The sequence below is a fragment of the Cetorhinus maximus genome, chromosome 10, assembly GCF_964194155.1.
Source record: "Cetorhinus maximus chromosome 10, sCetMax3.hap1.1, whole genome shotgun sequence".
Lineage (NCBI taxonomy): Eukaryota > Metazoa > Chordata > Chondrichthyes > Lamniformes > Cetorhinidae > Cetorhinus > Cetorhinus maximus.
In genome coordinates this window covers 135,755,008-135,770,387 of record NC_135888.1, presented here as the reverse complement: position 1 = coordinate 135,770,387, position 15,380 = coordinate 135,755,008, and the positions used below count along the sequence as shown (strand labels likewise).

Genomic DNA, 15,380 nt, shown 5'->3' with positions numbered 1-15,380 from the left:
TTTTTTTCCCCACCATACATCATTGCTGTCTTGAGCGCTAGGCAGAAACACATTTGGACTGAATGATATTTCATTGCCTTCTCCTTAAATTTACAGTAGTCTATTTTTTCTCTCCTGCCTTTCAAGGGGAGCATTATCTACCGGATTGCCCATATTTCACTGTTTGATCTCTATTTCCTTGGACTTTTTTTATCTTCATAATGGGCTCCTTCCATTGTTTTCCTGCTGGTTCTGGCTTTGTTGCTGATCAAATCTCTGATTTTCTGTTGTCAGCGTTTATTCAGTGGACATGAATGGTGTTCTGTGCGTCTTGTTGCTTGGTCGGCCTCCCACAGTCTGGAACTGCAGCTCTCCTGTCACTGTCTCAGCTTGAATCATTCCCTGTGTGATCTGATAGATCGTCTCTGTGCTTTAAGCTTGCTCTGCAAAGCACAATCAACAGTGGCCATTCTACAACTACTCGGACTTCCACAATCCAGCCCAGAGCACCCAATGGGAGTTAATTTCACCACCCTCCTTCGATCTTCGCTCATCAGACCCACTGTGACCCATTGAAGTCTGTGGTTGTTCCTTATTGCCGATTCATAACTCCATCATTCCTACCGCATTTCTAACGTCTTCTCAAGCTCTTCAGCATGTGAATCCTGCGTGGTCAAGATCCTGATCTCAGCACTCTCCATCCCATTCCCTTTCTCATCTTCGAGCATTTTCTGCTCGTCGTCACAGTAAATCTCCTGCCCATTTTGATGATCGCTGGATTGAACTGGTCATCGTTCACAGTTCCATTCATCTCATGGTCGCTAAAAACACTATTTCCATCCACTTATTTTGATCACGTATCAACTTCGGTTTTACTCTGGGCTCCACCAGGTCTGGTGGGCAGGAATTCACGCTCTCATTGGTGCTGAAATGAACATCGAGGTAATGTACTCATTTACTATATAAGTCATGCGTTCAGACCCGAGCAGTAGATCTCTATTTTAGGCCCTAATCGGCCCCACAACTCATTATAGCATTTTAACAATTTATATTCCTAAGGAAGTTATTTGGAGACATTTCAATATTAGCCACATACCTATTCTCGCACTTTCTCTTTGCCTTCCCTTCTTTCCTTTCTCCGTTCCCCTCTATAGTTTATGCCCAGCCAGATTCTTCCGTGCGTTACCAAGCTGGCATTGGTCATTCGGTTGCTCTTTCTGTTTCGCCGCACTCCTTAACCGCTCCGTTAGCCAGGGAGTTCTGACTTTCATTGTTTAATTCGGGATGTACCTAGTCTGTACGCAAATCATCTCCTCTTTAAAACATTGCTACATTACATGACTGTCCACCAGTATTTGACTTGCGACCCTTCCGCCGTCCGATTTTTTTTTTTTCATACCAGATTCTTCCTTGTCCTCCCTCGTAAGCAAAATAAAGCTTATGTCGCTATTATCATTTTTACCCAAGGTGTCCCGATTGAGCTGCATAATTCTACAGGACTAAATACATCAATACCTTCTCCTGGTTGGGCAAAGAATTCTGATCCAGAAAGTTCATCTGAACATGATCAGAAATTCTTCCTTCTAACATAATCAATAACCCATCCAATGTTCAGGTAGTTAATGCATTCACGTTATCACAACCCTACAGACCATGCAGGTCTCAATAATTTCCCAGCAAATCTGCTCCATTATCACCCTAATGCTATTTAGCAACTGCTTAAACACACTAAGTGTTTTAATTTCTTAACTCCAACCCAATAGATTTGGACTTTGACTCCCTCAAGGATGTCCTTCCTCGCATTGTAATATTTTCCTGAATCAAAACAACAACCCTTCTTCCTTCATTTCTTCCTTATTTTTGCTGAATACCCGGCTCCCAGGAATATGACGCTTCCAATTCGTTCCTTTGTTCAGCCAGATCCCATTATGGCATTTCCCTACCTGGCGAATTGCGGTTAAGCAAACTTTGTGGATATACACACAGGCCCTCTAAACCTCGCTTAGGCCTATGTTTTTTATACGATCCGGTCATATCTGAAAGGGGGCAGATACTGTCATGACTTTGAAAAAGCAGTTGGATAAGCAGATAAAGGGGGAACGGTGCTGGGGCAGGAGGAAAACGTAGGGGAGTGAGACTAGTATTATGACCAGGTTAACAGGGATGAAATGACTCCTCTTCTGTCGTACTTTGAGTTCGTTATAACAGAGTTTGCATTTAAAAACGAGGTGATATTGCCAATGTAATACATATTTAACTGCGTAGAGTTTAGAGCAACACATAAGCCTGCCATTTTCCTTAAGTTAACAAGAGTTTGTTTAGTTGTTAAAACTCACTCGGGTAAACATGCAAAACTTATTAACAAATGCTTACACTGTACAAATATGTTCAACTAGCCACTAATCCAAATTAAACACATACACAATGCCGCCCACCCCCTTTCCCGACTCCCCAGCACAGCATGCAAAAAGAAATACAACTCTGCAGAACATCACGTTTTAAAAACACTCGGCCAAGTAACAAGTGAAGTCAGGGAAAATGTATTAACGCATTGTCCAGAGGCTTCCTTACAGCTGAACGGCCACTTTCCACAGTAGCTACTGGTACTTGGTGTTTCTCACTGGAGACAGTGGTGTTGATTCGGAATTCTCCTTTAAGAGCTCTGCAGCAATTATATCTTCTGGTAGGTTTTTCAAATCACAACAGCTCAGTTTGTATGAGAGAGGCTTCAGAAGAAAGAGAGATGGGATAAGGCCGTTGCCTCTGTGGCAGACTCTCTCTGACTATGCTAAAGCCAATATCTTTTCAACGAAAAGTTGGATCAGATAACCTCTCGCTGAGAACTGCATAAAACTGCATAATCTGTGCCTCCATAAAAACAGCGCGTCTCCTTTCCAAATGCAGCAGAGCAGCTGCTGCAAGTCAGAGCCCTTTGCTGAGGAATAGTGTTACTTTCAAGAACTTCCATACTTCTGTATGTCCAGCCATTGACATTATAAATTAAGATTTTATATAACGCATCTTTATAACACTAGGCCAGGCGCTTTTGCAGAGTAATTCATTGATCGCGAACTTTCATGTCTTGTTTTAATTTCCTCTTAGCTCCTTAAACTCTGACCACAGGTTATCAGCAGTCATCTTCCATCCAAATCAAGCCAACATGTAAAATGACTCCGATTGAGAAAATGCAAACTCTTTCATTTACGTTCTTTGCCCTCTATGATAGAATTAGCCCACATAGTAACTTACCCAGGTCTGCCATATACCTATTACAGTGTACCCTCTGGCAATTCAAATTATTTCGAAATACTCGTGCTTATATCTCTCCAAAGCAATTGTATAAGCACCGAAAATGTACCTCGTTTCAGTGGAATAACGCATTCAGTTATTAGAATCGTCTATCTATCTATTTTGCTTCGATGGAAAGCCTCAGGAATTTAATAACCCTGAAAGTTTGATTTCCACATTCGCTGAAAAAGCAGCCGACTTTCCTTCAAGGCCATGAAACATGCGTAAAAACATACGGATTAGGAGCAGGTGTAGGCCACTCGGCCCCTCGAGCCTGCTCTGCCATTCAATCCGATCGTGGTTGATCTGATTGTAACTCAACCCCCCATTCCTGCCTACCCCCGATAACTTTTCACACCCTTACTAATAAAGAATTTACTTAGATCTACCTTTAAAATATTCCAAGATTATGCTTCCGCTGATTTTTGAGGAAGGAGAGTTTTAAAGACTCGCGAACCCCTGAGAGAAAACATTTCTCCTCATCTCTGTCATAAATGAGCAACCACTTATTTTTAAACCGTGACCCCGAGTTCCAGACTCTCCAGAAAGAGGAAACATCCTCTCCACATCCATCCTGTCAAGACCACTCCGGATCATAAAGGTTTCGATCAAGTCGCCTCTTACTCTTCGAAACTCCAGTAGAGACAAGCCTAACCGGCCCAACCTTTCCTTAGCGGACAACCCGCCCATTCCTGGTATTAGTCTAGTAAACCTTCTCCGAAGTGCTTCTAACGTATTTACATCTTTCTTTAAATAAGGAGGCCAGTACTTTACACAATACTCCAGATGTGGTCTCATCGGGGCCCTGTCCAACTAAAGCATAACCTCCCTACTTTTGTAATCAATTCCACGCAATAAACGATAACATTGTATAAGCTTTCCTAACTACTTGCTGTACCTGCATATTAACCTTTAGCGATTCATGAGGGGAGGTGATGACGATGTCGATGGCACTGGCCTATCAATCCAGAGACCCAGGCTAATGCTCTGGGGAGCCTGATCCGAATCCCACCATGACAGATGGTGGAATTTGAATTCAATAAAAATTTGGAACTAAAAGTCTAAGAATGACCATGAAACGATTGTTATAAACAGCTCTGGTTCACGAATGCCCTTTAAGGGAAGGAAATTTGCCGTCCATAACTGGTGTGGCCTCATGTGACTCCAGGCAGAGATCAATGTGGTTGACTCTTAACTGCCTTCTGAAATGGCCTACCAACCCACTCAGTTGTATCAAACAGCGACAAAGTCACACAAAAAAGATTGAAACTGGTATCAACCTAGGAACTGGAAAAGACAACTAGAAACTCAGCCCTGTGGACCCTGCAAAGTCTACTCTCCATCATCAATAAAGTAATGGAAGGGGCCATCAACAATGCTATCCAGCAGCACTTGCTTAGCAATAACCTGCTCACTGATGCTCAGTTTAGGTTCTGCCAGGGCCACTCAGCTCCTGAACTCATTACAGCCTTGGTTCAAACATGGACAAAAGAGCTGAACTCCAGTGTGAGGTGTCAGTGATTACCCTTGACATCAAGGCAGCATTTGACCAAGTTTGGCATCAAGGAGCCCGAGGAAAACTGGAGTCAATGGGAATTAGGGGAAAACTCTCCGCTGTTTGGTGTCATATCTAGCACAGAGGAAGATGGGTGTGGTTGTTGGAGGTCAATCATATCAGCTCCAGGGCATCACTGCAGAAGTTCCTCAGGGTAGTGTCCCTGGCCCCACCACCTTACGCTGCTTCATCAACGACCTTCTTTCCATCATCAGGTCAGAAGTGGAGATGTTCGCTGATGATTGCACAATGTTCAGCACCATTCACGGCTCCTCATGTACTGGAACAGTCCATGTACAAATGCAGCAAGACCTGGACAGTATCCAGGCTTGGGCTGACAGGTGGACACTTAAGGGATGACATAAAAGCAAAAGTATACAAAACGGACAGGAACTCGAATTTTCATGATGTAACACAGGGTGTTAAGTCTTCAACCATTGACAGTACATATTAACCACTAAGATGATGGGTTAAATCCACATATATAAGTATGCTAACAGCATCAAGGCAGGAGTTATGTTGATGGAGCCAAAGGGGAGAACCGTGGCAAATGGTTGTCAAAGTAAGCAAAAGTGAAGTTATCCACTTTAGATATAAAAAGGTTAGAAGAGTATCTTGCAAATTGGCGAAAAGGTAGACACATTGGAAAGAGCTCTTCCATGCGGGGCTAAATCCGATGGTGGCGGCAAAGGCTGGGGAGTGACTCCTGTTGCGGAGGCCGACCGTCAACGACGCCATTTTTTCAGTCCCGGGTGTAATGAATTATGCACCCGGGTGTTTCGCGCCGACTTCCACTGCAGAGCGGGCTTGATGGCGCACATCCCGGCATCAAATTCAAACGCCACATTTAAAAGGTACCCGACACCCACAATGTCAGATTAAAAGCAGAGAGATGTCTGCAAGGTCATCCAACAGCCCACGTCCAAAATTTAGTGATGCCTCCCTGTGTCTCTTCTTGGACCATGTCCAGGTATGCAGTAATGTGCTGTGCCCGCCTGATGGGAGGAGGAGTCCAAACAACGATACCAACGCTGCGTGGGTGCAGGAGGCTGATGCTGTCAGTGCCCATAGTGCGCACAAGAGGTTGGCAATTCAGTGACTTACTCCACCAGAGTACGTCTCATCAGACAGCCGCATAAGATTCCAACATGTCTTGGGTCTAAGGTCCAGTGGCAACGGCATGCCCGAGCTCACAGTGCCACTTCAGTGCATCCGCACTGTGGTGGACTGTTCACTGTGCCTGCTTCACCCTTCAAGAGACACGGAACACTTCTTGGAAGGGCTGTGGATGTAGATGGGTTGGGCTGGTGGGCTGGCCTAGGCACAGAAGGAACCAGCAGTCTTTGCAAATCACATGCCTGTCTGAACCTTCTCCTTGCATGTGTATTTGCTCAGCATTCTGGAGGGAGCTGGTGTACAATCCTTCTGCCCAATTCGCTCCAGTAATGGCACGTCAGAACAGTAGGCTATATTCTTAGGGGAGGTATGATAAATGAGCCAATTCGCACTGCTCCAATCCATGCAACATGCAACTCCTCTCAAACATGTTCTCTGCTTTGAGCAGGAGAATCTCTGTCAAAATCGCAGAGAACGCGAGAATGCTGGGGGGCAGGGGTGGGGGGGAGGGGGGGGGGTGGGAGGGTCGGCTATTTTTCAGGTCACTGACGGAACTCAAGAAGAGGGTATCTAACCTCGCAGGAGTATAGCAGCACAGAGCCATTGGCGATGGAGGCGTTGGAGTGGACATCCACCGAGTAAGGATTCATCAATTCAACGCAAACCTGAGAGTCAAATGTGCTTCTTTGTTGGATGATGCTGATACTGTCACTTGCACTCTTCCATCTCACTTACAGGTGCCCCCAGGAAGAGACCAAGTTCCAAGGAGGTGGAAGAGGACGCCCTATTAGGGGTCAGCCCAGCCCCAGCCTAGAAATACGCCTGAAGGAAGCAGAAGAAGAGAGCTCCACACCTGTAGAGGAGTTACAACCATGATTTGCGCCCTCCATCAGCTCACGAATGCACATTCCGGTGGGTACTAATGCTAGTTTAGGAAGGGCGTCTAGAATTGGCTTTCAAGCTCATGGTCAAGAGTCAGTAAAAGGCGGGGAAACATCACGCAGAGCTGCTGCAGTCAGGCCGGGCCGTCCACCTGTTCCCTAATGAAGTGGTGCACGCATGTGTGCACATGGAGGTCTCCATGGAGAGGATGTTGGACATCATGGAGACCTTCGTCCAGCAGAACCCCTGGTTTCTGCTGGATATGCATGCAGACCTGCACTCCATCGCCGTTCCTATGAGTGAGTTAATGCAGTGGCCATATGAGAGGGCAAAGCGACACCTCGATGTCGCTTCAGGTGCCTCTTCCCTTCAAAGAGTTTGGCCGGATCCCTCGGGCACCCAAAGTGGGGAGGAGAAGCAGTGGAGCAGTCCTGGGCCATCCACTCAGGATTCTCAGATGTTGTCAGTTTCCTCCAAATGCATTTTGCCTGCGACCCATTCAGCCTTGTCCTCTTTCACTGCAGAGGGAGTGAAATGTTTTGTCACTGCTTAACCATTAACATTACAAACAAGGCTATCTGCTTCGAAACTCCAACTTTCTGTGTGAAAAAACGGAAGATTCCTTTGTTCCTTATTCTCCACCAGAGGGCAATACATCCAGGACTTAGCACACCCTACTTGTAGGTATTATATAACAATTCTTTTTAATTAAAATGTCCTTTTACAAAAAGGCATAAACATTAAACATTAACTTCACAGGGAGCATCTGGCCCATAGAGGGACAGAAAACGTAATCCAGTGCCCGCCTGGCCTCGGCTGTCCAGGGAACAGTTGCCACGGTCATCAAAGGGAACAGGGCAAAGAACTCCACAGTCTGCCTCCATCCCTACTGCGGATATGAGGATAGCACCTAGAGGAAGTGATAGGCAACATAAAATCAAGAATATTTAAGCTCAAGTAGTTTCACAGGTGAACACTGACACTGTATTAGCTGCAAATATATTCACTCTCACTAAATTATGTCCACTGTTGCCTTTCAGCTTCATTATATAAGCTTTGCGAGACCTCTCTACCACTCATCTCCCGCAAACCCTCCCCAACACTAGCAGTTCAGCAGCATGCAGCTAAATGATGGATGATTCTGGAAGGAGAAGTGTATCTGGAAGTGCCTTTCAGATCCTCATGCAAGCACTCTCCCGTGCTAGCAGAGCCTTCATCTATCACACTCATCTCAGAGTCCTGAGAATTTTCAAAGCTGCCTAATTTGGTTCTGTTTAGGTTGTTCAGCTGAGCTGACCTGCATCTCTGCCCGCCCACTGTTGCACTGCCATGCAGCACATGCGCCTGTGCAATATGAGGCTCTGCTCACATTCGATGTTGCAAAGATTACTGTAGCCATATTTCTGATAAGCTGCCCCACAAATTCCCCTTCCACAGTCACCCATGTCCTTTCCCCCATAGCAATATACCCCCCAACCTGTCCCAGCATAACATTCGACTTCCCTGCTGTCACCTTTCAGCCTGAACCCTTGACACTCCAGGATGTCCAGGTGAAGGTGCACACTCTCTACCGTAAAGTGAACCCCACCCCCGTCCACATTGAACTCCCCGACCTCCTCCTTCCCACCCTCAGTGTCCGTGTTTGCTTCTGTGTCACCACCAACCAGCCTCACTGCCTGTCCTACTGTAAGAGGCATATCCTCACTCCCCCTACCTGCCAGCTCCTCTGCCCCCTGTTAATTTAACCATCCCCTCCTACCACGCCCACCCTGAGTTCAGTCCTCAGGAGATAGTCATTGACTCGACATTGCAAGTTCCCCCTTTGCACATTCACCTAGTCATTCAACCCCGCCCCGATACCTTCCTCTCTCTTCATCCTTCCACCACCCTCAATCTTTCCTCCCTCTGCACACCTCCCCTCCTCTGAACTCCCTCCATTACACCTTTCTCCCCTCTTATACCTAATTCCCCACTTGCACCATTCTCCTCCGTTACATCTTCCCCCTATGAATTTCGTCCTTCCATGTACTCCTCCCTTCCACTGAATACCTTTCCCCACTGAAAACGGTCCCCGCAATCCCAGCTTCACCCCTTTGAAACCTTTGCCCCCTCCCATCTTTACCACCCCCCTCCCCCCCAGCCATTCGCCCCCTCCCCCACCAGTTTCAACCATCGCCCATAAGCCTTCCTCTCCCAATCACACCTCTTCACCACCTCTCCTCCACTACATTCTTACCAGCTCATGGCGAAGTGCGTGAACTTCTGAAACAGGCTGAGGCATGAGCCAAGAGTATGGAAGATAGTGAAGTCGGTGAAGCTCTGAAGCAGGTCCGAAACATCAGCGAATTCCATGAAGATACAACGCCTCAGCAAACTGGAAGCTGCTGCGTGGAGAACCCCTAGCTTCTGAGAGCTGCTTTGTGGCGGAGCCATGTGCAGGAAGATCCACCCACCACGTGATCCCACTGTTCCTCCAGGGCCCGGTAGCTGGAGGCCTCCAACATCTACTTCTCCTTAGTCCCGACGTCTGCACGTCACGCTTGTCCAGACGTGTTGTGGACCAGTGTGCTTTCCTGCTGGCATAATGAAGAATCGTGCCTGGAGTGGTGATTCCGGTCGGGCCTTCATCTGCATCCATTGGCGGGTGCAAATCGGCTTCAGGCTCAGCTCCAGCATTATTCCCGATCCGCTATGGCAGACAGCATCGGGAAATCCTGTTGGAAATTCACGCCGACATGAAACCAATTTTAGGGTCTCCTGCCGAATCCTCCCACCCACCTGCCATTGATGACACCGGCAGGGGCATGGGAGAATTCCCACTGTGTGTCTGAATGGACTCGATGATCCATTTACAAACGCAGGCAAATATGAAAATAATCAATAATGCTTGATTGTTCAGATTGTTAAAACACTATTCAGATTGTTAAAACACAAGGGAGTAGATATTGTACTACAGTAATACAAAGCCCTGGTTCGAGTACACCGGTGAACTGAATAGTTGTGAGCGCCGGACCTTCGGACGCTTATTCTCGCTTTGAAGGGAATTCAGCGTGGATCTATCAGAATCTATAACATCAAGAGAAGAGATTGCACAAACTAGATTGTATTCCTCGGAATTTAGAAGGTAAGGTGTGACTTGATCGATGGTTTCAAGGCATTAGTGGGAGCTGATAGGATTGCTAGAAATAAAATTCCTACTGGGCATTGAATCTGGAACTTGAGCTATAGCCTAAAAAGTATGCCCGAACTTTTTGGAGTGAAGTTGCAAGCAAAAGGTGGTAGCAATTTACATTTCTCTTCGAGAAACTGGAACTGATGTTGGATCAATTGATCATTTCACGTCTACGATTGATAGCTTTATGTTAGCCAAAGAGAGTAAGTGATATGGGGCAACTTAGGCGGTTTATGTCAGAGATCAGCTATTATCTCATTGCATTGTGGGACAGGTTCACTAGACCATGTGGCCACTCGTATTCTTGTGTCCCTATGTCGCTTTAAACATCCATTCAGCAGTTTGCATTTTTATTATTGAATTGTTCATTACCTTTTTCTTAATCCTTATTTCCTAGGCACGTCGAATCAAACTCGCCTGCTTACCGTACAGATTTACAATTCATGTCCCTTCATTATTATGATTTGAGTATTGCTAAAATATACTTGTTGTCGACGCTTTTCGTCTTGCACTCATCAGGATAAACACAAGAATACCAATATCTGGGGAAACAACAACTTTATACTGTCTGAGAAGCGAGTGCTGAATGGTTGAAGAGTGGATTCTGATTGGTAGAGGCGTTGCCAGGGAGAATGCCCCAGTTAATGGTGACTGACTGTTAATTGCCAGGCATTGCCTGAAATTTAAACCAGGCAGCTTGACTCTGATTGGTCAAGGCATTGCCCTGAGGAATGGACCAGCGAATAACTATCACTTATTTTGTTTAGCTGAAACAGGCACCATGTATGTGCCTGTTCTTTCTGTCTGGAAAGAACAGACCCCTCTTTGTTAATATATGTAGCTTCCAGTACACACAGATGTGTCACACTACAAGCTGCATGGTTTAAATTTCAAACAATGCTTGGCTGTTAACTGTCAGTAACCATTAACTCGTGAATTCTCCATGGAAACGCCTCTACCAATCAGGGTTCAATCGTGAACCAATCAGCACTCTCTTATACAGTATAAAATTGTTGCTTCCCCTGACATTGGTATTCTTGCGATTGTCCTCATGAGTGCAACATGAAAAGCTTCGACAAAATGTCTTCCTTCATCAATACTCAAGTTTAGTGTTAAAAACGAACTATTACTTTTCTTATCTGTTCTCTTAGCTCATATCTGATGTTTTCTTGACTTACTAGTGCAATTCAAACGCCCTGTCGTCCTCTTCCTTTTCGTTTTCTACTAAAATTAATTACTTATACCAAAGGTATGCTAGTGTGAAATTCAGGTTCTAACTATGTAATCATCGGATTTAACCGTTTTCTGCAGACTGGGCCTTTTATTTAGATCAGCGTGTGGAATGTAAAGGATATGTTTGAAATATCTTGAAAATTTCAAGTCTACAATTGACATATTTTTGTTAAATAACGTCATCAGGGAACATGGACCAAAGCCGGGTAAACACAGTTCAGGTACAAGTCAGAAAAATGCAGTGAAAAGTTGGAATGTATCTGAGGCAGTGTATGTCTTGCTCTTTCTCGTACGTATCTATTCATATATAACCTGACTGAGTGACTTGCTAGACCATGACAACATGGCAGTAGACCGTCAAATGCATTATCATATGGCTGAAACCTCATGTGGGCAATAGCTGCTTAAGAGTGTAGCTATTCTCCCCTAAATGAGACGCGGGAGATTAATGACAATTTGGGGTTTTATGACTTTTCAACACCTTTATGGTCACTTTTACTGAAAACTGTGTTTTTCTTTTACTTATTTCAATACTTATTTTTAAGTGAATGCAATTTGTAAAAGTAACATTATAGGATTTGCACTTACGTTCCCTCAATTATATCTCCAAGCCTCTGGACAACGAGCCCAGTGCCTTCTCATATCAACTTCCCATGCATGTGCATGAGTTGCAATATCTAAAATTTTACCTGCTCCCCACTCGCTCTCGAAGGCCACAATCATCTATGCCAGATGTAATAGCGATTTCAATTTAGTATAATTGTATATTATATGTTATGCTTACATAGTATGCTTACATAGTGGTCTGCTCTACTTTTGGAAGGCCAGACGCAGTTTGCCGAAAATCTTTGCAAAACACAACTTTTCAGTCTATAAACGTGACCCAGAGATACTGGTCAGCTCTCATTTTAATTCTCTCCTCCATTCCCAATCTGACCTTTTTGTGTGTGGCCCCTTGCATTGTTCCAATAAAGCTCAACATAAACTCAATGAATAGCACATTATGACTCTACTGGGCACTGCACCACATTTCGTACTCAATACGCAGTTTCACAGTCTCAGATCATATCTAACCCTCTCCCACCCTGCCCCCACCTTTTTTGGGCGGCAACAGTTGGTGATGATTCTGATTCTGTCATGCAGATCATCTCTGGGCACATGTTTTGGTCCTGGTTCTATTACCATCTTTTAATATTGCCTTGCACGATGCTACCTTTTGTCATTTGATCTCTCCTCCATCTCTCCCGCTCACAGATATTTTCGCTTAATCTTTCCTTCCCTTCTCCTGCCATCATCAAGAAAAACTGTTAAATCTCTAAGCAATCTCAGTTCTGAGGACGGGTCACATCCTGAAACATGAATTCCGTTTCTCTCTCCACACGGGTTGCCAAACTTGATGAATATTATCAGCATTTTCTATTTTCATTTCGGAATTCATGCAACCACAGTGCTTGCTTTTGTCACTAACGTATCACATAAAGGAAGTTTAATACTTTACCTGCAAAGCACTCACCTCATGAAATTTAGCTGTATCCTTGTTCGTAGAGTTTGATGCCTTTCTATAATCTAAGGGGTGACATGTGCCGTTCGTGATACCAATCTTGGGCCCGGCCATACCTCGTAACTGTAGGAAGGTAAAATCGTTCAAGGCACAACCTTGACGTGCGCCAAAGTCAAATGTTTGCTGGAGTGTCCCGCTTTCATACACCTCTGTGTAATTGGGTGGAATTTGAAGACACGCACTAGCCTTTTGGATTCCATGGTGAGAAAATTTCCTCGCAAAGTAAGACGGGTGCCAACAGCAAGAGTAGCTGCTAATTCCATTTCTACCTCTGCACACCTTAATTGCGAGGATTACAATCGCCACAAGCAGCAGGATCGAGGTTGAGCCAAAAACCAACATTAAATAGAATTTTAAATCGTATTTCCATGGCCCAGCGTTACCCAATGTGCCGATATTAGATGCATTTTCTGTGATATCGTCCTGTACTGATACATTGATGGTGACTGTTGATGAAAGGGACGGGGTTCCATTATCTTTCACCAAAATTACGATTTTTTGCCTGAGTGAATCTTTATGCCCAAAGCGACGAATCGTCCAAATTTCTCCTGTTTCTGAAGCCACAGTAAAAAAACTTTCATCAGCCGGCTGACGCAGTTGGTAAAACATTTGAGCGTTCAGACCAGAATCGGCATCAGTGGCTTTCACTTTTGCAACCAAGTAACTTGGCTCTGCAGATCTTGGCATTGTGTCCTCTGCTGAAGACCCTTTGATTGGCAGAGGTGACACGATAACAGGGACATTGTCATTCTGGTCCACGATGATTACATTCACTGTTACGTTACTGCTCAGAGGAGGGGATCCACAATTCTTCACTTGCACATGGGCCTGAATTGTTTTTAGTTTCTCAAAATCAAACGAGCGTTGTGCAAACATCACGCCACTGGCTGCGTTTATTGAAACCAAAGTGGATGCAGGGAAGCCGTGTATGAGGCTATCCAAAATAGAATACGACAATTCGGCATTTTGTTGGAAATCCGGATCAAAGGCTGACACAGAACCAATTGAAGCACCGATAACATTATTTTCTGATACATACATGGTGAAGGAAGGCTGCGTAAAACGCGGCGGGTTGTCATTTATATCTGAGACTTGAACTCGAATGGTTTTGTTGGCCGAGAGCGGAGGGGAGCCAGTATCCGTACATGCAATGGTAATGTTGTACTCTGGCACTTATTCACGATCTAACTGGCCACTTGTAACTAACGTGTAATTGTTATTAAAAGAGCTATTAAGCCTAAATGGGATGTCTCTGGTGATTCGGCAATAAATATTTGCCTTTTTATCAGAATCTTGATCCGTAACTCGGAAAAGAGCTACTGCTGTGTCCTAGGCAGCATCCTCTGGAATAGAGCTGGATGTAGTAGTGATCACTATTTCAGGGCAGTTATCATTAACATCAGTAACCTTTATCAGAACTTTGCAGTATACCGACAATGAACGTGTACCTCGGTCCTTAGCTTTTACCGAAATCTGATAATTTTCTGCTCCTTCAAAATCCACGATTCCAGTTACTCTGATTTCTCCGGTTGTTGAATCCAAGCTAAATACCTCACGAACTTTATCAGGCGTCTGCTCGCTAAAAGCATAGATTATCTCACCGTTTAGACCCTCGTCCATATCAATCGCATTTACTTTCACAATCAAAGTGTTTTTGGGTATGTTTTCGGCAGTCGTGGTTTGATAGATGTTCTGTTCGCAAGAAGGGGCATTGTCGTTCACGTCGAGCACAGTAATTTTAATCTGGGTGGTCCCAAATTTCACTGGGGTTCCTCCATCAAACGCCGTCAGTGTTAGCTGATGCGCTGCTTCTCGTTCTCGGTCTAGGGGTCGTTCCAACACGAGTTCTGGGACGTCAGTCTTTTCGTTCTCGGATTGTGTTTTCAAAGTGAAATATTCGCTTGAACTCAGTTGGTAGGAGCGAACACTGTTGGTTCCAGCGTCCGGGTCAATCGCGCTCTGGAGCGGGAAGCTCGTTCCTGCTGGTTGCAGTTCTGGGATTTCAATGTTTAACTCGCTTGTCCTAAACACGGGCGCGTTGTCATTTATGTCGAGAATCTCTATTTCTACATGATATAGCTTTAACGGGTTTTCAATCACAGCCTCTAACACCAGCACGCATGAGAGGCCGTTCTCGCAAAGCTGCTCTTTGTCCATTTTTTCTTTTATAATGAGAGCTCCAGTGTTTAAGTTCACGTCCAGATATTGTTTTTTGCCTTCAGATGCAACTCGAAACCTGCGCCCCAACAGCTGCTTGACATCTAATCTCAGATCCGTGGCAATATTCCCAACAACGGCACCAACGTCTAATTCTTCCGGAATTGAGTAGCGAATTTTTACACAAACTGAACCCGAAACAAATATTAATATCAGATAAAGAACAGGCCATTGCGACAAATGGCGGTTTAAGCAGTGGATCATTCTTGTCAAAGCACTGCGGAATCTCCGATGATTTTCGACAGGGAAGGTATTCGTTTATTACCTTGCTCACCCAAAGGAAATGCTAAATTTCACGTATAGCGTGCACTCGCTCTTGCCACGATTTCCAAAATCATTTGCAAGTACCCCGAGGTTTATCCTTTCTTTCTCCGTTG

At 44.8% G+C, this 15,380-nt stretch overlaps 1 pseudogene across 1 annotated transcript; it reads right to left on the bottom strand.

The window, feature by feature from the left end:
- Positions 1-7,628: 7,628 nt before the first annotated feature.
- On the bottom strand, positions 7,629-15,380 carry LOC144686071 (protocadherin gamma-B7-like; annotated as a pseudogene). Its single transcript, XR_013577846.1, has 2 exons — positions 12,739-15,380; positions 7,629-7,730 (listed from the first exon to the last, which is right to left on the bottom strand). The product of XR_013577846.1 is annotated as a protocadherin gamma-B7-like (transcript).